General features: G+C 46.1%; 1 pseudogene; it reads left to right on the top strand.

Annotated features, from left to right (window-relative positions):
• Positions 1-14677: 14677 nt before the first annotated feature.
• Positions 14678-21961, top strand: LOC141020833 (uncharacterized; annotated as a pseudogene).
• Positions 21962-22540: the final 579 nt, after the last annotated feature.

Genomic DNA, 22540 nt, shown 5'->3' on the forward strand with positions numbered 1-22540 from the left:
GTTCATCAGACGAGAGAAGGTGGCTGGAGCATTGGTTAAACCGAAAGACATGACGGTGTACTCGTATGAACCATAGCGAGTCACGAAGGCGGTCTTTGGGATATCCTCTTCGCGAACACGGATCTGGTGGTAGCCCAACCTCAAGTCGAGCTTAGAGAACACTGACGAACCCGCCAGTTGATCATACAGATCATTGATCCGAGGAAGAGGGTATTTATTCTGAATGGTAGCTTGGTTTATAGGACGGTAGTCTTGAACTAACCGGTTTGTCCCATCCTTCTTCTTGACAAAGAGAGAAGGTGCTCCCCAAGGAGAGCAACTTGGGCGAATGAATCCTTTGCGAAGAGATTTGTCGATTTCCTCCTTAAGCTCAAGGAGTTCATGCGGCGGCATTTTGTAGGGTCGCTTGGCTATAGGAGTGGTGCCTGGTTTCAAGTCGATGATGAATTCGACAGCTCTAGCAGGGGGAATCCCCGGAAGTTCTTCAGGGAAGACGTCGAGGAATTCACGCACGACGGGAATGATTTCTATGCCCTCGAGTGGTGCAGCGTTCAATGCTTTCAATGCATAGAGCCTTGCCTCGGCATTTTGCACCAGATGAGCTTGGTAAGCAAATATTTCATCAGAAGGGTGTAGCAGATGGACGGTCTTAGTGGCGCAAACTATAGAAACAGTATGCGCTTTCAACCAATCCATACCCAAAATGAGGTCGATGTTAGACGACTTCAGGATAATGGGAGAGGCATAGAATTCCAGCCCTTCGATTTCCACGGGGACATCGATGCCAACCAAGGAGGTTTGACACTGTCCCACGGGGGTTTTGACCAATACAGAGGTGTTCATCTCCTCACATTTAACGTCGTGCTTGTATGCAAAATCTTCTGACATGAATGAATGCGATGCACCTGTATCAAATAAAACGGATGCTGGTACTGAATTTACGAGGAGTGTACCCATCACAGTAGCAGGCTGGTCTTGAGCTTCGTTGAGATCAACGTGGTTGGCATGAGCACGACCATAAGACTTAGCATTGTTGTTGCGGGGCTGATTGTTACCACGGCCCATTGCTGGAAGGGCAAGTTGATTCTGATTCTGATGGCAGTCCCTGGCACGGTGACCTGGTTGTCCACACTTGTAGCACAGACCATTATTGGGAGTGGGAACCGGAGCTTGGGATGGTGGAGCTGGAAGTCTTGACTGCCTAGATGGTGGTGGAGGCAGACGAGGTGCAGCATAGGTCTGCCATGGGGCAGATGCATTTGGACGGTACATGCTGTTCGGGATCCATATCTTACGCTTCTGTGCGGGCGAACCCGAAGATGAGCCCGTGTCACGGTTGCGCCTGTGAGAGCTCTGGTATTCCTGCAGACCAGTTTCGACATTGATGGCCTTGTTCACCAAGGTGGCGAAATCAGCAAAGTCATGCACTAGAAGTGCGAGCTTGATGTCAGCTTGAAGGCCATCACGGAACTTCTCCTGTCTGCGTGCATCAGTTGCAATGTCTTCTTCAGCATAGCGGGACAAGTCCAGAAACTCCCGCTGATAAGCTTCGACAGATTTGTTGCCTTGGGTGAGGTTGCGGAACTCACGCTTCTTCCGGTCCATGACTCCCTGAGGAATAAAGCGGGCACGGAAAGCTGCTTGGAAGTCTGGCCAGGTGATGATTGTTCCAGCTGGCAGAGTACGCCTGTGGCTGTCCCACCATTGAGCTGCGGGTCCCTTCAGAAAGAAGGAAGCAAAATTGACATAGCTGGCAGGGGCTACATCAGCAGACTCCAACTCATAGGTGATGTCACGGAGCCAGTCATCAGCATCCAGAGGCTGAGTTGAGCTGTGGTAGATGGTTGGGTTGAGGCGTATGAAATCTTGAAGAGTCACTTGGGCTGGCTGCTGGTTCATATTGGGGCGAGGAAACTGAGCCATCATATTTTCCATGAATTGGCGGTTCAGTTCAAACTATTGGATCATACCAGCCATGTACTCAGGTGGTGGTGGGGCATCGCCACCACGACCACGACCACCTGGTCTAACCATCCTGCTAATATATAACAGGGGTGGTTCAGCATTGAGAAATTCTTACAAAGACAAGAATCATTCATGATGAAACATGCATAACGAAAGGAGCACGATAGCTACTACATAGTAGTCGGCATAGCTTACAAAAGGGGTCATGCATAGAGTTCAGTACATAGAGTTCAGTACATGGACTAAAACATCATAGGCGGCACATAGGCTCGCGGCGACTGCAACTAATACTACAAGCAAGCCTACATCAGTCCCAAGAGGTACTGTGGAGGTAATCGTAGCCCGACAGCTGGTAGTGAGGCAACGGATAGCCCTCCACGTCAGCAGACTGGGAGCCGCGGATACTCAGGTGTAGAGCCCGACGCTCAGGTGGCAGAAGAGGACCAAGTGCGGGAGAGTAGCCTCCCACCTCTGGCCAACCGACACCGTGGGGCATCACGGTCCTGGCTGGGTAGATCGCAGTACGCGGTACCTGTCCAGACCGGACAAAAGGGTGCAGCAGCGTCAGAGCACGGTAAAGGTGCTGACGGGTGGTGTACATCTCGTGGCGAAGAGCTCGGTTAGCTCGATCCAGCCCATCAGCATGCAGAACCAGGTGCTGATGGTAGAAGGGCTCTCGGGTGACAGTGGAGTAGGCAGCAATATAGTACCCCTCCGCACCAACATCAGAGGCGATAGCAATGTGCCTGAAAGGGGAGGTGTCCAACTCCCGATACTCTCCACGAAGACGTGTCAGAGCAGCATAGGCAGCATCGTGGACAGCCATATCGATGGTCACACCAACACCATGTGCGGTGTGCAGCACAGTAATGGAGTCATACTCCGGAGAGTAGAGGTGGACGATGGCACGGTACTGCTCCTGGTTAAAGTCCTGGTACTCCTCGTAGACGGTGTACTCAGGGTGCCAGCGATAACCCAGATAGGTCATCATCTCAGCTAGTACCGCAGGTGATCCCGAGGCACCAATGGCCATCGTGTGGCGAACGACCTGCCTCGTGGGTTCCATCTGAAAGCAAAGACGTTACAAAGGAGTCAAATGACAGTGTGTGAATTGTTCTAAATACTAATTTGAGAAACATCTATGGCTTATCCATCTTTGGGGTGAACGCGGTCACGGGATCCTAGTGTTAGAGTTAGTAAATTCGTTTAACCCGAGTAGAAGAGAGTTCAGAGTCCCAGAGTAAAGGTCGAGGAGTAAAAGATCCTAGTACCACCCAATGGCGACGTGGGCCCGTAAGACACACAGCCATCTTAGTAAAAGTTTTTGTAATGTCTAGACTCGACTTCGGCCAAGGAGTGTGGAAAGGGGGATTCCTACAGGCAGTCGGCTCTGATACCAACTTGTGACGCCCCCGATTTGACCGTACACTAATCATGCACGCAAATGTGTACGATCACGATCAGGGACTCACGGGAAGATATCACAACACAACTCTACAACATAAATAAGTCATACAAGCATCATAATACAAGCCAGGGGCCTCGAGGGCTCGAATACAACTGCTCGATCACAGACGAGTCAGCGGAAGCAACAATATCTGAGTACAGACATAAGTTAAACAAGTTTGCCTTAAGAAGGCTAGCACAAAAGTAGCAACGATCGAAAAGGCAAGGCCTCCTGCCTGGGACCTCCTAACTACTCCTGGTCGTCGTCAGCGGCCTGCACGTAGTAGTAGGCACCTCCAGTGTCGAAGGTGTCGTCGTCGACGGTGGCGTCTGGCTCCTGGACTCCAGCATCTGGTTGCGACAACCAGATAGAAAGGAAAAAGGGGGAAAAGAGGGAGAGAAGCAACCGTGAGTACTCATCCAAAGTACTCGCAAGCAAGGAGCTATACTACATATGCATGGGTATATGTGTAAAGGGGCATATCAGTGGACTGAACTGCAGAATGCCAGAATAAGAGGGGGATAGCTAGTCCTGTCGAAGACTACGCTTCTGGACATCTCCATCTTGCAGCATGTAGAAGAGAATAGAGTGAAGTCCTCCAAGTAGCATCGCATAGCATAATCCTACCCGGCAATCCCCTCCTCGTCGCCCTGTTAGAGAGCGATCACCGGGTTGTATCTGGCACTTGGAAGGGTGTATTTTATTCAGTATCCAGTTCTAGTTGTCATAAGCTCAAGGTACAACTCTGGGTCGTCCTTTTACCGAGGGACACGGCTATTCGAATAGATAAACTTCCCTGCAGGGGTGCACCACATAACCCAACACGCTCGATCCCATTTGGCCGGACACACTTTTCTGGGTCATGCCCGGCCTCGTAAGATCAACACGTCGCAGCCCCACCTAGGCTCAACAGAGAGGTCAGCACGCCGGTCTAAACCTATGCGCGCAGGGGTCTGGGCCCATCGCCCTATGCACACCTGCACGTTGCGTACGCGGCCGGAAGCAGACCTAGCCCCCTTAATACAAGCGCGAGCTTACGGTCCAATGCGGCGCGCGCCACTCAGTTGCTGACGTCAAAAGAGCTTCGGCTGATACCACGACGTCAGGATACCCATAACTACTCCCACGTAGATGGTTAGTGCGTATAGACCAAATGGCCAGACTCAGATCAAATACCAAGATCTCGTTAAGCGTGTTAAGTAACCGCGAACGCCGACCAGGGCCAGGCCCACCTCTCACCTAGGCGGTCTCAACCTGCCCTGTCGCTTCACCACAAAGATCCACTCGCGGGTACTCCTACGAGCCGACCCGACTTAAATCATCACATGTGTCATGTATATAGTATATAAGTATATACCCGTGATCACCGCCCAGGTGATCACGGCCCGATAGTATAGCACAGCAGACGGACAAGAATGTAGGGCCACTGATGGAAATCTAGCATCCTAGACTAAGCATGTAGGATTGCAGGTAAGGTAACAACAATAGTAGCAGGGATAGGCTATGCATCAGAATAGGATATCGGAAAGCAGTAACATGCTACACTACTCTAATGCAAGTAGTATAGAGAAGTATAGGCGATATCTGGTGATCAAGGGGGGGGGCTTGCCTGGTTGCTCTGGCAAGTAGGAGGGGTCGTCGACTCCGTAGTCGAACTGGGCAGCAGCAGTGTCGGTCTCGTAGTCTACCGGAGAGAAGAGGGGGAAGAAACAGTAAATACAATGCAAACATAAGCATGACGATGCGTGACATGACAATGAGCGGTGCTAGGTGTGTCCTAACGCGACAGTAGGTGGTACCGATGAAGGGGGGGAACATCCGGGAGGTATTCCCGATGTTTCGCGTTTTCGGACAGTCGGACCGGAGGGGGAAAGTTGCTAGTTCGATAGGTTAGGGAGGTGTGGTGGATGAACGGACTGCGTATTTGGATTCGTCTCGTCGATCTGAGCAACTTTCATATAGAAAACATTTTCATCCGAGTTACGGTTTAAAAGATATGAATTTTCAAAGTTTATTTGAATTTCTGGAATTATTTATATTCAGCAAAAATGAATTATGACGTCAGCATAAGGCAATGCTGACGTCAGCAGGTCAACAGGTCGGCTGACCAGTCAAACCAGACAGGTGGGTCCAGTGGGACCCACATGTCAGCCTCTGTTAGTCTAATATTTAGTTAAACTAATCTAACGGTCTAATTCGAGGGGTGGGCCCCATATGTCAGTGAGTGTTTAGTTAAACTAATTATTTTTATTTATAAAACATTTTCTTTTTCTTTTCTTTTTTATATTTTTGCGGCGGGGTCCGCATGTCAGTGACTGGGCCTGCCCAGTCAGCAGTTGACTGGGTCAACCCAGTCAACTGGGGCCCGTGGGGGCCACTGGCAGGGGCACTGGGGTGGCCCCAGGCCAGCCACGTCGGCGGCCGGCGCCGGAGCGGCTCCGGCGAGCCAAACGCGGCGGCGCGGCTCGAGAGGGGGTGCGGGTTTGCGCTACGGTGGGTTTGCGGGGGCGTGGCTGGGCGCGTTCGACGCGGCTCGGCGTCGCGCGTCCAACGGCGGTGGTCGGAGGGGCTGGAACGGCCGGGGACGACCGCTACGAGCTCGCCGGCGGTGAGGTGCTACGGGTGCCCGACGGAAATGCGGCTACGGCGGGCTAACGAGCAAGCGGAGGGGCTGGGGGGCATCTACGTACGGCGGGGAGTGCAACGGGCTTGAGCCCGTGACCAAAAGGTCACCGGAGACCCGCCGGCGGCGAGCTCCGCGGCGCGGCGTTCGGGCGCGCGTGGGGGAGCAGCTACGGAACGCGGGCGAGCTAACGGAGAGGGGGAGGAGAAGCGGGAGCTCACAGCGGAGCCGTAGGGAGTGGCAGTGAGCTCGGGGAGGGCGCGGGGTAGCCGGAGTCGGCGACGATCGACGGCGGCCGTGCGGGGAAGACGAGCTCGGGGAGGTCGGTGCAGTGGCGCTCGGCTCGTTCCCGATGGCGTAGTCGACATAGTCGACGGCGGGGAGTCGTTTGGGCATGTCGTCGGGGCAATCGGGGCACGGTGGCCGCAGGAACGACGGTGAACAGCGGCGAGCGCGCTCGGGCAGAGGGGATCGAAGGGGAGAGGGAGGTGGATCTGACGGGGGAAGGCGCAGAGGCCGAGGGGGGAGCGGGGGCGAGTGGGAGAGAGGCCCGAGGAGGCGGGGGGAGCTGGCGCCCTTATCCTCCCCGTCGCCGGCGAGGGGGTGCGGCGGGGACGGCCACTGTTCGACCCCGGTCGGGGGAACAGGGAAGGGGGCGAGGGGGAGAGTGGGCTGGGCCGGGGGTCGGGGGGGTGGCGGCCCAGTTTGGGCCGGGGGTTCGGTCCAGATGGGCCACGGGTCCAGTGGGGGGGGGAAGGGCTTCTCCTTTTTCTTTTTCTGCTCTGTTTGTTCTGTTTTCTTTTTAGTTGTTTATTTTCTTTTCTGTTTTATTTCATTTAAAAGTATTTAGGTGTTTTATAAAAATGTGTTTTCTCCACCATAATTACCAGTGTATTATTTACCACCCACCGAACATTTTTTTTTAAATTTTTGAAAACTTTTATTTTCCACTTTTAAATTTAATTGAAGTTTGAACTAGGAGTTTGAAAAGGGTGTGATTCAAATGTGATCAAGCCCTGTTTAGCAACATGATTAGCTTAATCACAGGGGGTTACTGTAGCATGATTCTCAGGGTGTTACAGCCGTCTTCTAGCGGACGGCAAAGAGGCTATATATCCCCTGTTTTTATTTGAATCCCATTAATTAGACATGGTTTCAAACACAGATATACATGCATACATATCCAACATATCCAACAACATGTCCAACAACATATTTCATCCAATCCAACAACATAGTTCAACAAAGTCCAACATATCCATATATACATAACCAGAAACAAGTTTCCAACAACATGTATATGCATATAGACATACATATCCAAACAAGTTTTCATAAACAACAAGGAAGCAACACAAGAATAGTACACTCCATGAATCCAAGCTTCCTCATGTAAAGCAAATTTGCAAATTGGGAAAGATGAAAGTTAGAACAAGAAGAAGAAGAAGAAGAAGACTAGTTAGAAGAAGAAGAAGATTTTTTTCTTCTCTTTCTTTTTCTCCTCTCCTCTTCTTTATCTTCTTCTCCTTCTTCTAACTAAGGTAGGTAAAAATGTCATTTTATTGCTAAGCTAGGTAAAAATGCTAAGTGTAGGTCATTTTAGAGCTAAGATAGGTAAATAGGTCATTTTGGAGCTTAGTAAGGTTATTATGTGATTTTCGAGGAAAATAAGCTAAGTCTATATCGTTTTGGAGCTAACAAAGATTATCATGCCATTTTTTACCTAAGTATGCTAAGTATGTCATAAATGAACTGAATAAGCTAAGTATAGCTTATTTTTATCTAACTTAGGTAATTATGCCATTTAGGAGGAAAATAAGCCAAGTATCCATTTGTAAAGCAAAACACTAGAGAAAACTTACCCTCATCACAACAAATGTGATGAATATCGCAACTAAGGTAACAATTGATCCAACGGCATAATGATACCAAGCCTCATTATCAATGACATATTTTCTAATCTTCTTAAGCTTCACGCGCATTGCATCCATCTTCAAGCACATTGCATTCATCTTCATCTTGTGATCATCGATGGCATCGGCAACATACAACTCCAATGTCATCTTCTCTTCTTCAATTCTTTTAATTTTTTCTTTCAAATACTCATTTTCTTTTTCAACTAAATTTAACTTCTCGACAAGAGGGTCCGTTTCAAATTCCGGTTCACATACCTCCTAGATTAAAATATCTCTATGTCAACTTGATGGCCATAATTTGCATAAATGCGAACTGCAACAAATAGTTATGAAAGAGAATTTACCACATCCGAATCATAAAGCGGGCAAGGGCCGACCGGGACGGAAATCAAGACCATGGCACTATGTATAAGAAACAATCATACAAAGTAAGAAAATTATAAATACCAACTATATAAATCATACAATCATACAAATAACTATATAAATCAAGTACAACATAAAAATTTGAATACCCAATAATCATTATCGGTAATGACGTGCTCGTCATCATCATTAATAAAAGCATCATCATCATCACTATCGGTAATGACGTGCTCATCATCATCATTAATAAATGCATCATCATGTGGAAGGCCACCTTTACGTAATCGTTCAAGCATTGACAGGTCACCTGCAGCAGTAACTTCTTCTTCCGGCTCTTCTTGTTCCAGCTCAGGGGTGAAGTCGGATTCACTATCGTTGTCTACTTCAATGTTGTAGGGTGGAGTAGAGCGGTTCTTGAAACGTTTTTTGGAAAGACGTGTTTCTTGGAAGAATTCTCCTTCATCATATGTGTCTTGGTTAATGTGAGGTTCATAATCCTTTTCATTGGGGGGAGGTGGTCTAACACGTGGCGGCACTTCATAAACGACGTCCCAACCACTGAGATTTGGATCACTTTGACAGGCCCACGGTAGATAGAAAACTTGGGTTGCCTATTGAGCCGTAATATAGACATCGGGAACATCCAAATGGGTGCTTTGTTTGATTTCGACTAGCCCTATATGTTCATGAGTCCTTCTAGTCTCCCTCGGCTGGAACCAATAACATCTGAAGACTACGACGTTTGGTGGGTTTTCACCATAGAATTCAAGTTCATAAATTGCTTCAACTCTTCCATAATACTCGATACCTCCTTCGCCGATAGCTGAGACACAACAATTTGTAGACTTTCGGTCGGCCATAGAAAGCTCTTTGCCATAGGTACGAAAGCGATACCCGTTCATGTCGTATTTGTCCAATGAACGAACCTTATAGTCAAAACCATTAGCTACTTGTCTCAATTCGGCATCCATAATATCTAAATTAGCCTACAAGTTTAATACGAAAGGATTGTTGCATTAGTCGCAAATTAGCCAAAGAAAAAAAGGGTCTAAAGGAAATTACCGTTTTTTTTTGAACCAAGAGATGAAACCGGGAAATTTGGCTCCTTGTTTTGCCAGAAGCTCATACTCTTCGACGAAATCCTTTTGGATCACCGCTCCATACGAGAATATGGCGACGTATCGACTGCATCAAAAATTCAGGAATAAGAGAAGTTCAAAGGAATTAGAAGTTGTGAAACAATGTACCGAGATCTTACTCGATGTATGACCGCCCTTCTGTTAGGTTGTTGAAGAGATACAGCGAAATGGTCCGCCATTCTTCAACATCCAACCTTACTGGTTTCCAACCACCGGCTGGTGCGAGATTCCCTTTGAATAGGCTGAGGTTGGATTGACCCTTTTGAGGTTCGTCAGCATTGTACCGAGGCTAGGGATTATGCAAATGAAGATTTTTGGCTTTGTAGTGTGCGGTCACGAAGTTTGCCGCCTCCTTAGTGATGAATGCCTCCGCCATCGATGCTTCTATTCTACGTATATTTTTACATTTTGCTCGAAGCGTCTTCTGCATCCTCTCAGTAGAGTAACACCAATGATTTTGCACGAGCCCCCCCCCCAATCGTGCCTCGGTAGGGAGATGCAAAATCAAGTGTTGCATTGGATTAAAGAAGCTTGGCGGAAAGATCTTCTCTAACTTGCAGATCAACTCCGGCGCCAACTGTTCCATTTCTTCTAGGAGGCCAGGCGATAGTTCTTTCGCACAAAGAACACGGAAGAAATAGCTCAGCTCTGCCAGTACTAGCCATTCATCCTCAGGGATGAAGCCATGCATGCAACATCACCGGCATTATCCGCTCAATCCATATGTGTCAATCATGACTTTTTAGACCAAATATTTTCAATTTTTGAAGACTCGCTCCCCTCTTTAGATTTGCTGCATACCCATCGGGGAACATCAACTGCATTTTCACCCACAAAATAATTTCCTTCATAGCTGGCCTCCCAAGATTGAACCATGCCTTTCGCGTTGATCCCCTTTCCTTTCGGTTCTTTCATGTTTTGTAACGGTCTATCACATAGCTCCTCTTGATCGACTCTAGCCTTAGTATTATCCTTTGATTTCCCCTCTATGCCGAACAATGTACCAAAAATGGCTTCGGCGATATTCTTTTCAGTGTGCATCACGTCGATGTTGTGTGGGCAAAGGAGGTCTTTGAAGTAAGTCAGATCCCAGAAGCATGTCTTGTGAGTCGAGGCATGTTCCTTATTATACCCCTTGAAATACCCTGGACGCTCTGGATCTGGCTCGAGAGCGTTTAACTGATCTAGGGTCTGTTGGCCTGTCAACGCAGGTGGTGCAGAGTGTTTGATAACTCTACCTTTGATGAAGTTCTTCTTGTCTTTCCTGAACTTATGGCCAGGATGTAGAAACGGTCTATGCAAGTCGAAGCAACTATACTTGCGCCCTGTCGTCAGCCAACGAAACTCAAGAGCTCCCTTGCATGTGGGGCACGGGAACCTTCCATGCACACACCAGCCAACGAATAGCGCATACGCCGGCAAGTCATGCGTCGAGTACATGTACCAGGCACGCATTATGAAGTTCTGTTTGCTAAAGGCGTCGTATGTCTTGAACCCATTATCCCAAGCTTCCTGCAATTCGTCCTTAAGCGGCTGCATGTACACATTCATATTCTTCCCTGGATAGTTGGGCCCTGGAATTATCAACGTCAGGAAAATATTCTTTCGTTGCATAATCTGCCGGGGGGGGGGGGGGGGAGATTGAGTGGAATGACAAACACGGGCCAACAGCACTATGGGGCTGCCATCTGACCAAACACACTGAACCCATCTGTGCTGACGGCGACTCGAGGATGCCTTGGATCTGCCATTTTTTTCCTTACGTAATTCATCGAAGCGCTTCCACGCTTCACCATCCGATGTGTGCACCATCATCACATTGCCATCTGCATCTAGTTCGGTTCTTTTGCCCGTTTTGTACCATGTCATCTGTCTGGCCGTCTCTTCGACCATGAAAAGACGTTGAAGTCTTGGTACGATTGGCATATACCGAAGAACATTAACGGGTGTTTTGGTCTGCATCTTCTCACCCATACCGTTGTCTACCACAACATACCTGGAAGAATTGCAAATGGGACAATAGTTCAAGTCCTTATACTGAAGCCTAAATAAGACACATCCTTTCTCACAGGCATGTATGTTCTCATAGGGCATCTTAAGAGCATGGAGGATTTTGTCTGACTGGTACAGGTTTGGAGGTAGCACATGGCCTTTCGGTAGAAATCGTCCGAATACTGTCATCATCGCGTCGTAGCATTCTCTGCCCAAGTTGAATTGAGCCTTCAAAGCCATTATTTGTGAGATGGCATCCAGCTGACAAAGCTCAGTGTGCTCGCGGAGAGGACGTTTTGAGGACTCCAACATTTCAGTGAAGGACTTTGCAGATTCCTCCATCTCCTCGTCCGAGTCCCGAGCATCGTCAAAGTCTTGCACCATGTCTACGGTCCCGGTACCATGCTCATCGGTGCGACGACGAACCTCGGCTCTGGCATGTTGGGCAGACTCACCATGTAATGTCCAGACCGTGTAACCAGGCGTAAAACCAAACTTCTGCAGGTCTTTACTCATTTCAAGCTCGGCCCTAGATCCAATATCTTGATATTATTGAAATCCATCAAAAGTGCAGGAATTATTGTCATGTTGCAAGATGCTAGTAGTAATATTGTGAGTTTAGGGAGCAAGGGTATTGTGCTTTTACTGCTTTCCCCATCCAGGATGGACAGCTGATTGTCCGAGAGGAACAATAATTCAACCTTTCTTAACTTCCAGAGTGAACTCAGTTGCAGTAAACCTGTTAAGTTGTTTGAGCTAAGATCCACGTCCACCAAATTTGTGATTTGAAAGAACGATGCAGGAATCTGTCCACTAATTTCATTTCCACCCAAATAAATAATTTTCAACCGTGAATATAGTGTATCAAACTCTTGTATCGGTCCAGAAAGTTGGTTTGACGAAAGATCCAACACGGACATTGTTGGAGAAGTGAGTAGAGACGATGGAATCTCTCCTGCAAAGATTTAAAATGACATTAACATCATACGGAAGATGCCAAAATTCACATTCTGCATAATCTCAAGAAAATAGAGATGTTTTGCAGACAATGGTTAAACCTGTCATAGGCGAATTGTTATAATCTAGTGTCAAGAACATTCAACATCGATGTTGGTAGAGCGATGGATGCTCTACATGGCACATTACCATGTATTGCAATTGTGTCAAATTGGTATGTCCCGTGCAATGTCCCATGTGTTGTGCATAAGTGAAGATATAAAACATATGACTTTTAGAATGCATTAGCACAAGAAGGTTGGTCATTCGTCGCACATTTATGACCTGTTTGGCTACCATCATTATATTTTGGTCTCTAGTTGACATATTTTGTAGTATTCCTCTTTGTAACTGTGCGGTAATATATCATATGATTCTACGACTTTGTGATCCAAATCAGCTGGACTGATTTTACGATTCTAGTCAAAAGAATCCATTGCTTTACGATTCTATTGGTTATGATCCTGTCATTTGCAATCTTACAGCGGAGTCCAGATCCCAATGAAAATTGTGATACTAACTATTGAAGCCTAGGCCCTTCGTCTTGGAATCATTTTGGCTCTCTCGACTGGCTGTAATTGCCTTGCGGTTCTTACAGCTTTGCGGTTCAGTTCAGTTGTATGGTGGCAATGCAAACAATGTCGAATGGTGAACACTCAACAACGGGCCACGCCGAAGGGGACGATATGAGGTTTGCAATCTTATTTTGATGGTTTTCCGGGGAGGTGATATTTGAACATAGTCCTGATGGACACACACGATGGCACATGTATTACCTTTTTTTTAGAAAAGGAGGAGACCCCCGGCCTCTGCATCTGGGCGATGCATACCTAGATTTGCAAGACAACAAACTCTAGGGCCTTTGCTCGATGAGCCAAAAGATTTTCTTGGACCAACTTTGATGGATGATGTAAGTTTATTTTCTAGCTAATAAAATCCAGGTTGATATAAAATAATATTCAGGGCAGAGATGCATGGGTTTATTTTCGTTTCCCACTCTATGTTTTCTTTCTTATGTGAATACTTGGGTTATGAATTGAAACTTACCTCTAAGGACATTGTGTGAAAGATCCAGAATTCTTAGTTGAGTCAAGTTGAAAAATGTACTTGGTTTTCTTCCAGAAAACCTGCAATTCTTTAATGCTAGGCTCTTCAATCTTCTGAGATGTCCAATGGCTGTTGGTATTTGACCTGATAAGCCACTATTAGAGATTTCCAAGATTATTAGTTTCTTGGGATTGCCAATTAAAGGTGGTATTGTCCCAGAGAAGCCACAATTAGTGATTTCCAAGCTTGTCAAATTTGTGAGCTTGCCAATCAGGGGAGGCATTATCTTGGAAAAATGATAATCAGAGAGTTGCAACATTGTCAAGTTCTTAAGGCTACTAGTCCATGAGAAAAATGGTCCTAACTGACCCAAAAATTGCGCAAAAGAGAGCTGTAATTTCTTCAAAGAGTTGAGCTTGTTGAACAATAAATCAGTAGGCTCCATAGAAATTGACCTTCCATCGAGACCTAGATGCCTCAGGGACAAGACAAGAGGTTGCTAAAAGAGCCCAGCTTGATACCAGAGAAATTAGTATATTGTAGATTCAAAGTCTCCAAAGAGGACCCATTTGGAAATTCTACAAAATGCCCTGAAAGTTCATTATTGTGTGACACATCAAGCACTCTTATGTTCTTGAGTTGAAAGATTGTCCGACGAAACCAACCACTGAAGCTGTTAGAGCTGAGTCCAAGAACACTTAAGTCGAGAAAGTCCGCAAAGAATTCAGGAACCACTCCAGAAATATAATTACCAATGAGGTTGATCGTCGTAAGGGATCGGAGACTAGACAGGGAGCAGTTAATTGTACCTTGGAGCTGGCAGTATGGCATGCTAAGAACCATGAGATGGGGGACAGCTTTGCCTAGACCACTGCACCACTCTTCTCCGCTTCCAGATATATCCACGCCGTCAAGATAGAGTTCCCTCAGATTGGCAAGGTTTGCCATTAATGCCTCAAAGCTGGGCTCTCTTAGTAGCAGATTGTAATTAGACGACAGATCCAATGATACGAGGCTAGTGAGCTTGCCGATGCCGATTGGAATCTGGCCATAGAAGCCTGAGTTACAAAGGTCGAGGTGAGTGAGCTTGGATAGCTTCTCAAAGCCAGCTGCCGGAATGCGAGATCCAGCAAAATCGTTCTTGCTGAGGTTGAGGTAGCGTAGGGAGGTGAGGTTGAAGAGTGGCATGGCAGCCATAGCTGTAGAGGCCACGACCACCAAGGTCAAGTACAGTGACATGACCATCATCACAGCCGACACCCTCCCAGAGGCAGCAGTCAGTACCAGGTTGCCACGAAGGCAGTGTGGTGGTGGAGTAGTCGAAGATGAAGGATTGCTTTAGCTGGAGAAGTGTTTCAGCCTGATCCTGATGGCAGTAAGCAGCTGATGGGTCGCCATGGCCATGGGAAGTAGATGTGACTACTGAGTGGAGTTGTATGAGTATGAAGAAAGCAAGTACTAGGCGAGTAGCACGGGCCATCAGTTCGTTTAGACCTCTCTACAACAATCGGATTCCACAGAATGATGTATAACATCACATCGTCTCTTCTTTGCGATGAATGTCATCAACTAGCTCTTTCGTTTAGACGTGTTTGTTTTTCCGGATGACGTGATGACTTTGAAGCCAATCCACTAAATCCAAGTCTTCGGTCTCGAGCTTCAGAGGCCAAATCAGCATTTCTGACGGGCTGAGAGGGTGTACAGGTCAGTAAATGTTTTTTATGAGAGCTCAGTCCAATGTTGACTGACTGATAATTACAATAAAGCGCCCGCGGAGAATTCTAGGCGATCTCTAGGATTATATTCTTGGCATCAACATCAAGTTGTTGGTTTGCATATATAAAAATACCTATGGATTCTCATTTTTCCTTCACGTCCTTGATGCTTCCTCTGTTGTCTCTGTTTTCAACTAGAAGCCCATGATATCGATATCTGAAGTTGCAACTAAACAAAAAATGAAAACATGACATTGCCATCCAGAATAGGCATAAATTGCGTGTTCGTTTTTGTTAAACATTACTCCAATCAAATTATCTCTACAATCAGATCCTGCATAATTCTAACATGTGGCAAATTCCAACGCGCCAATACAAACGGATGCGATTTGGTCAACTTTTTGTTCATTTGGGTCGGCCAAGCGGACGCTGTTGTCCGGTTTTGTCCGCGGTCTCGCAGATGCGCCCCATGCGGGCCCACACATTTCAGATTTGCGGACGGACATTGGAATTAAAAAACATGACAAAACTACAGTTCATAAATTACAATAAAGCATCCGGCTGAGCCGACAGATCTAGGCGAAGGCAGCGTCCTCCTCCTCCTCATTGGTGAGGTCGACGTAAGACCGTGCTTGCGCAAAGGTGAACGCCTGCTGGAAGGCTGCAAGCGCTGTCGCCTGCTGCCCCGCCTATGCCGCGCCCTCCATCTCGCGCTCGGCCGCCAGTGCCCACGTCTTGGGCTCGTACAGGAGCTATTGTTCCTCCTCCTCGCTCGCTCCCAACTAAACGGGCCAACACGACACCTAGACGAGCACTGTGTTCATCCACTGAATCCTGAGCCACAGCTCGGGCTCCTCCACCTAGCAGCTTATGGCAGGTCGTCCTTGTGCCTCCTTGAGAGTCGCCTAGTAGCCGCCCTCCTCCTTCACCACCACCGGCAGCGGCGGTGCGCGCGCGGGTACGAAGCGTGTCCCCGAAGCTCGACTGGCAGTGGACGTCGTGGTCAGTGGTGAGCCACACGTCCCAGTTATACTTGGCCATCCGTCGGGCCAGGCCGGGCCTACCAAGGCCCGATGTAGAAAACCTAGGCCCGAGCCTGGCTGTCGGGCCTAAAAATCAGGCCAAAGCCCGGCCCATTAGTCAAAAAGCCTGTCAGGCTTCGGGCTGGGCCTCTTCCTGAAACTACAAATATGGCAGGCCCGAGCCCGTCCATCGGCCTCAAAATCTAGGCCTAGGCCTGGCCCGTGGGCAAGGTCGGGTCAGGCCGGTTCTGTTCGGGCTGCCCATGGCCAGGTATAGTCCCAGTTCGGCGAGTCCGCCTTGTAGTCTGGGTGACGGCGGAGCTTGGGCAGGAGCTCAGCACATCGGTGGCGGATCTCTGCCGCCCACGCACGGTCTGACTGCGGCACCGTAGGCACTGGAACCCTATCGGGGTTGAGGTGACACCTGTGTGGTAGGTTCACGCACCCAAACCCCATTGGGCCGGCGCCTAGCAGTGGCCTTTTTATTTTTGATACGCGCAAGTCGTTATTCATGATCGATCAATTGAGAAGGGTGTGTGTATATATATGTGAACGGGAGTTCGTGTGGATACCGGCTTGCTTGGAATATACAACACTAACAAGGACAAAAATAATACGGTAGCAATGGGTTGATTTTAAAAAGGTGTGTGGCGGATCAAGAATATCATACCAAGAATATCGCCTCCCTTTGATTAAGACAATACAAACTCTATTTCATAAAAAAATGTATTGTTATATTCATATTTAAAATAAGTTCTAAATAATAATACTTTCGTGAACTATAACATATATATTTTGCTAGTTAAAGTTGACCCAAAATGCAAAAAGAGAATAAGGGCATGTACAATGGTGCTATCTTAGGAGTGCCACGTAGGATAAATAATGAGGTGGAGGAGAGAGAACTTATAAGAAAAGGCTTGTCTTCTCTTATTTAAGAGAACACAACAGATGATCTCTTAGCCCAATATATCTCACTACATTTTTAGGAATAGCTAGTTATTGAAGATAAGGCTAAGAGATGACCCGTTGTAGACATTTTTTTTTGTTATCTCTAAATTATATGCAAGACTTAAGATAAGACTATCTTATCAACCATTGTACATGCCATTATGGCGTGCGGGGGGTGGCTGGCTTGGATTCGGAGCTCCGCGCAGCCTCGTGGGTTGCATGGCTGCGACTGCGAACGCAGGATTGCTGTGCCACATATCCCTCCTCTCCTTGATTTTCTGTCCAAAATATAAGGTTATTTGTTTATTAAATCCCATATGTGCCAAATTCGAAAGCCTCTAAACATTTCTTGGTCTTATCTGCCTTTTAGATTTTATTGAAGACCTTGTTGTCTTTGTGCATTACCAGTGTGATGAAGTTCAGCACTATGGCTGCCATTATGTGTTATGTAATAGTCTGTGTGAGGAGTCATGTTTGATATAGTTATCATTTTTATGGTTAAATCTGATCATTTTGTAGGAAGATGTGTGGTTTCTCGTCAAATGCAAGTTGTACTACTGTGAAAAAGTGTACTAAATTTTGCAGTGCATTAACTTGTAAGTAATGTCATTTGGTAACCACAACATCATGTAGTGCTTAGTCCTATTTTGAAAATTTTCATACCATTGTTCTTTCGGGCATCTAGGATCATGGGATTCTCCATGATGGCAGGAAAGAGACAACATAGCGAGTTGGCTAGGAGAGAACACTTTCTTAGGATCTGAAGGGAGATCAACAGGTGAACTTTTGGACTCAACTCAAAAGTTCTCATCCTGTCTCTTTTAAATTTTTGTATACTGAAGTTGATCCGTTTAGGGTTTAGGGTTGCTATAGGTACTGATATGTTAACAGCCTAATAGTTCTCCTGTGAGTACACTTCTACTGGCTTCCTATTTGTCTGTCTAATACTTTCCTGAAAAAGTATACACCCATAGTTGCAAAAATCAACCGTCGTATATTGCTGGTTCGTTGCACACTGTAATGCTGTAGTGTACTACCTGCTCTATGCTGGTGTACTTTCCCATTCGCATAAGAGGAAAGCCAAATACTTCTACTTTGCACTTGCTTATTGGCTATTAATAACTTAGTATTAATGCACCATATGGTTTCAGTTCGCAAGGTCATTGTATTTTTTATGCTTCCTTTTGCAGATATGAATCAACTGATACGAATACTGTGGCTGAAGCACTTGCAATGTCCAAGAATGGTTAGTAATTATATCGCTGTGTCCATCTTTCCTCACCCTAATTAGTTCCTTCTCGGGATGATGAGTCCATGCATGCAGAGTATGTCCGGTTCCCAAAAACTCTTGTCACCGGCCACTATCTACATATGCGAGTGGTCTATATGAAATCTTAGCATCAATGTATCACTGCAATTTTCTGTGTCATCTGAATTTAGTTGCAGGAATTGTTGTACCTTTGCCTTTCTTATTCATACTATACTAGATCGGTGCTACTAACTGTTTGAGTATTTGTCAATTGTACTAATTGTGTTGTTGTAGTTCTCTGATTTTGGAAACTGGAAGACAAAAATAACTCTGCCCTCTGAACTTTTTTTATTTGTACCATTGTTGTTGGATATTTTGGTGCCTGGAAATAACAATAATAATAGGATATGATGTACATACAGCAGCATCCATCCTCACTAACAGTGGTGGTACTGGTTGTGGCTGCACTGCAATTGCAAATGTATAATTCTTTTTGTTTACCAGTGTAACTTGCACAGACCCTATACAACATAAAATGAATATTGATTGACATTTTCATTGATTGCACTTAGTCTACCAGTGGACAGTAAATCAACAAAAAACATGGTAAAGGCAAATGATATGTTTCTTCTTGGCCAGATGGCATTTATTTTACAACATGGTATTGTCTTTAAAATTTCTCGTGCTGGTGTTTCCGTCTACTTAATTATGTGATGCTGATGATTATGCACATGTCATTTTTAGGAATAGTGACCATGATGTGTACGATGTAATCTCTTTCCTGTTTTCCTTTATAGGAATGATCAGAATCCCTATAGTAGGCTTAATGAGAATTTCTTGTTTATGGAAGTGTTGAGTACTTTAATACAGTTCAGTATACACAATGTGCGGTTAATCATTTTTCTTGTTCCAACCAGAAGAATAGAGTTAACAGTGATATTCCAACATCTCTTCACAGGAGCAAAGTTGTTTGCCATGTCCCAGAGGTACTGGAATAGTGACCATGTCGCTGTTTTTGTAAATGTGCTTTTTCTGCTCAGGCGGTCATATTGTTTCTACAGGCAATGATCACTGTCAATATGGATGGCTCTGTACTTGACACGATTGGCAACATCATGTCATACCTTAGACTTGGATCATCAGGGAAGGTCTTGAAGAAGAAGAAAAGGAAGAGGTATAAAAAAGGTGTGTGCTTATATAGCTAAAATTTATTATTATTTTCTTAGTCGAATTGACTTAGGAATCGAAGATTGAACCATGTCAAGGGACCATGGCATGGATATCTTAGTTATCAGTTCTTGATCACCATGCCACAACATTCTATAAATCAAATTTTGTGTGGCGCCCCTGGTGATCCTATTTGTTGTGGTTGTTGCTTTAGGTTTGCTTCTCTTCTCCTCCTTCACCAGATTTTCCCAATATGGTCATTACACACAATCAAGATATGTACAGTTACAGGAAGGTGCGATTGTCTATGTTGTTGTGCTTGTTTCCCCCCTGATTTATTTGATCTATTATTTCATTGCATTTTGCAGATCCAGGTTTAAGTATAACATGCCCTACCATACAATAATGCTACTCTGTCTACTCCAGGATCACACTAATTTGTTGATGAATAGATAAATATCTATATCAAACACGTCATCTGCTACCTGATGTTCTTGCTTTACTAATTAGTCTTTGATGAATACATAAATTCATACATCACACCAATTGGTAATTAGTTGATAAATTCCTATATGTAATAGGTCATTTGTTGCTTGATATTGTTGTTGTACTAATTAGTATCTGATGTGCTTTCAAGTTCTGATGCAATTTAGAACATCCCTCTTTAAGCAAAAGTTTGTTTGACAATTAAAAAATGTAGCCCTGAATTTAGGAATCACTTGCCCACACTAGCGTGTTGATGATTTGGCAAGATGTCTAGCTACCTAATGTATATTACTTTCCCTTTTTACAACCTCAAAGCTGTTGATCAGAATGTCTGATTGATTAGAAGCAATAACACAAATTACTGATACACTTGCCTGGTAACATGACTTGATATTCTGATAGATGGTGTTGTCTGTCATACAATCTATACATACAGTTAGAACGCACTGACCTATTCTGCTGCTTAGCATTTTTTGTGCACGTCTGATATTGTAGCATGTTCATTTGGATCAACACATTCACTCTTTCTCTGTAATATGTAAGAGTATATATGTTACTTTGGCTTTTCTAATTGTAATACAAAAGCATTATGACTTAATTGATTTCCATTTTACAAGATGACATTTTTTGCAAGATTCAAAGATGAATAGTACCTGCTTTTCATGGTTATTCAAGTCGAGTGCTGAGTGAATTCTATGCTAATCTTAATCAAATAACGAGGACTAATTAGAGCGGTGGCTACCGTGTAAATTATAGTTCAATGGATACTTAGTCACTACTATGTAAATTGTAGTTGAACAGATACTCCATCTGTAAGTGTGCGCACATGTGCATCACTCCAGAATCACTGTTAATTTGCTATACATTCTTAACCACTGACAGAACTGTCATGTCCCTACAAGAAAGAAATGACGTTTGCACTGTACAAACAAGTTAACAAGTCCAACAACAAGAAAAGTCCGTAGAGTCACGCCTCAGGAGGCGTGCCCCGGGCGCGCCCCATCCACTAGTTGATACCATGGGACAACGAGACCTCTGTCATTCCGCGGCCGCCGCCGCCGCCGCCGCCGCCGCCGCGCCTTACTATCCAATTAAGAAAGAGAGTCTTTGTTTGTCAAAAAGATAGAAAGATCACCATCATCAAGTCAGCGGCGGCATAACGGCGTCTATCCCCGATGATGTGCTCGCCGACATATTTACCCGGTTGCCGGACATGGCCACAGTCGTCCGCTGCGCCGCCACGTGCCGACGCTGGGGCCACCTCGTGGCCACCAGGGCAGGGGTCATCTCCCCCTTGTGGCCCCTCGGCCACTTCTTCCCCAACCTTGCCGTTGGTCTCTTCCACGAGGAGAAAGACTGGCCCACTATGCGCAGAAGGGACGTGCCATCGTCGCGACCGTGTTTTATCGCAACAGCCTCAAGGACACGTTTCATCTGTGGTGATGGCCAGAGCTCTTTAGCTATCTTGGGACTAGATGGAGGCGACCGGCTTCTGGACCACTCCCGTCCCGTTGCATCCCGGAATGGCCGCCTCGTCCTCAAGCTCCGGCACAATCGGCGCTAGTATTGTGCATCTGATGGCCTCCGGCTCGCCATCTGCAACCCGATGATGCTTGACAAGATCAATGTCATCCCGACTTTGGTCTTAGTAGGCAAGAACACTACAAAGATACTGGACTACGGCTGCGCGTTTCTCACCGGCCACGACCTCAACCCTCCGTGCCACCAAGATTTCTTCCACTTTCTGCTCATCACATTACAAAAAAAAATACACTTCCGTGATGATACGTGTTTGTCACGGTAGGTCACGTTTTCTGTCATGCATGTACATTCATGAGGATTTTATGACAGAATCAAGACAGTCATACCTGCGCTGTAGTAGAAGTGTTCCATGACATTACTAAAATTATCATCACGGAAATGTCCACTTCCATGACGATAAATCGCGCTTCAAGGCTGACCGACACGTGGCATCCACTGTAATATCTGGTTTTGGATCCGATAACCCGTTAACAGCCCGGACCAATGGGTACTTGCCACGTGTAAAATTCTCATTGGCCAGAGGAAACACGTGTTGGCTCACCGTTGGGACAGATGTCATCCACTCATTGGATAGGAGGCGCCTATAATACGTCGACATGTGGCACGGCCCAACAGAGGCCCATTCCAGTGAAAAGGCCGGCCCGTTTGACTTGGTCAAAAAGTAACGGGTCGGCCCACGGAAAGCCTGTTAACGACATGTTCATATATAGCCCATTTACAGCCCTCTAACTACCGGCCTGTTACGGCCTATCGGAATTAAGCCCAGTAGCTTCATCTGGGCCGTCCAATATGATTCCAGCCCGTTGTAACTTCCGGCCCATGTATGGCTCATGATGTCTCCTGGCCCATATGAGGCCCTTTGTAACTCTCGGCCCATTAAAGGCCCGAGATGAAACTGGCCCATAATGAACAGTATGTCT

The sequence above is a fragment of the Aegilops tauschii genome, chromosome 3, assembly GCF_002575655.3.
Source record: "Aegilops tauschii subsp. strangulata cultivar AL8/78 chromosome 3, Aet v6.0, whole genome shotgun sequence".
Taxonomy (NCBI): domain Eukaryota; kingdom Viridiplantae; phylum Streptophyta; class Magnoliopsida; order Poales; family Poaceae; genus Aegilops; species Aegilops tauschii.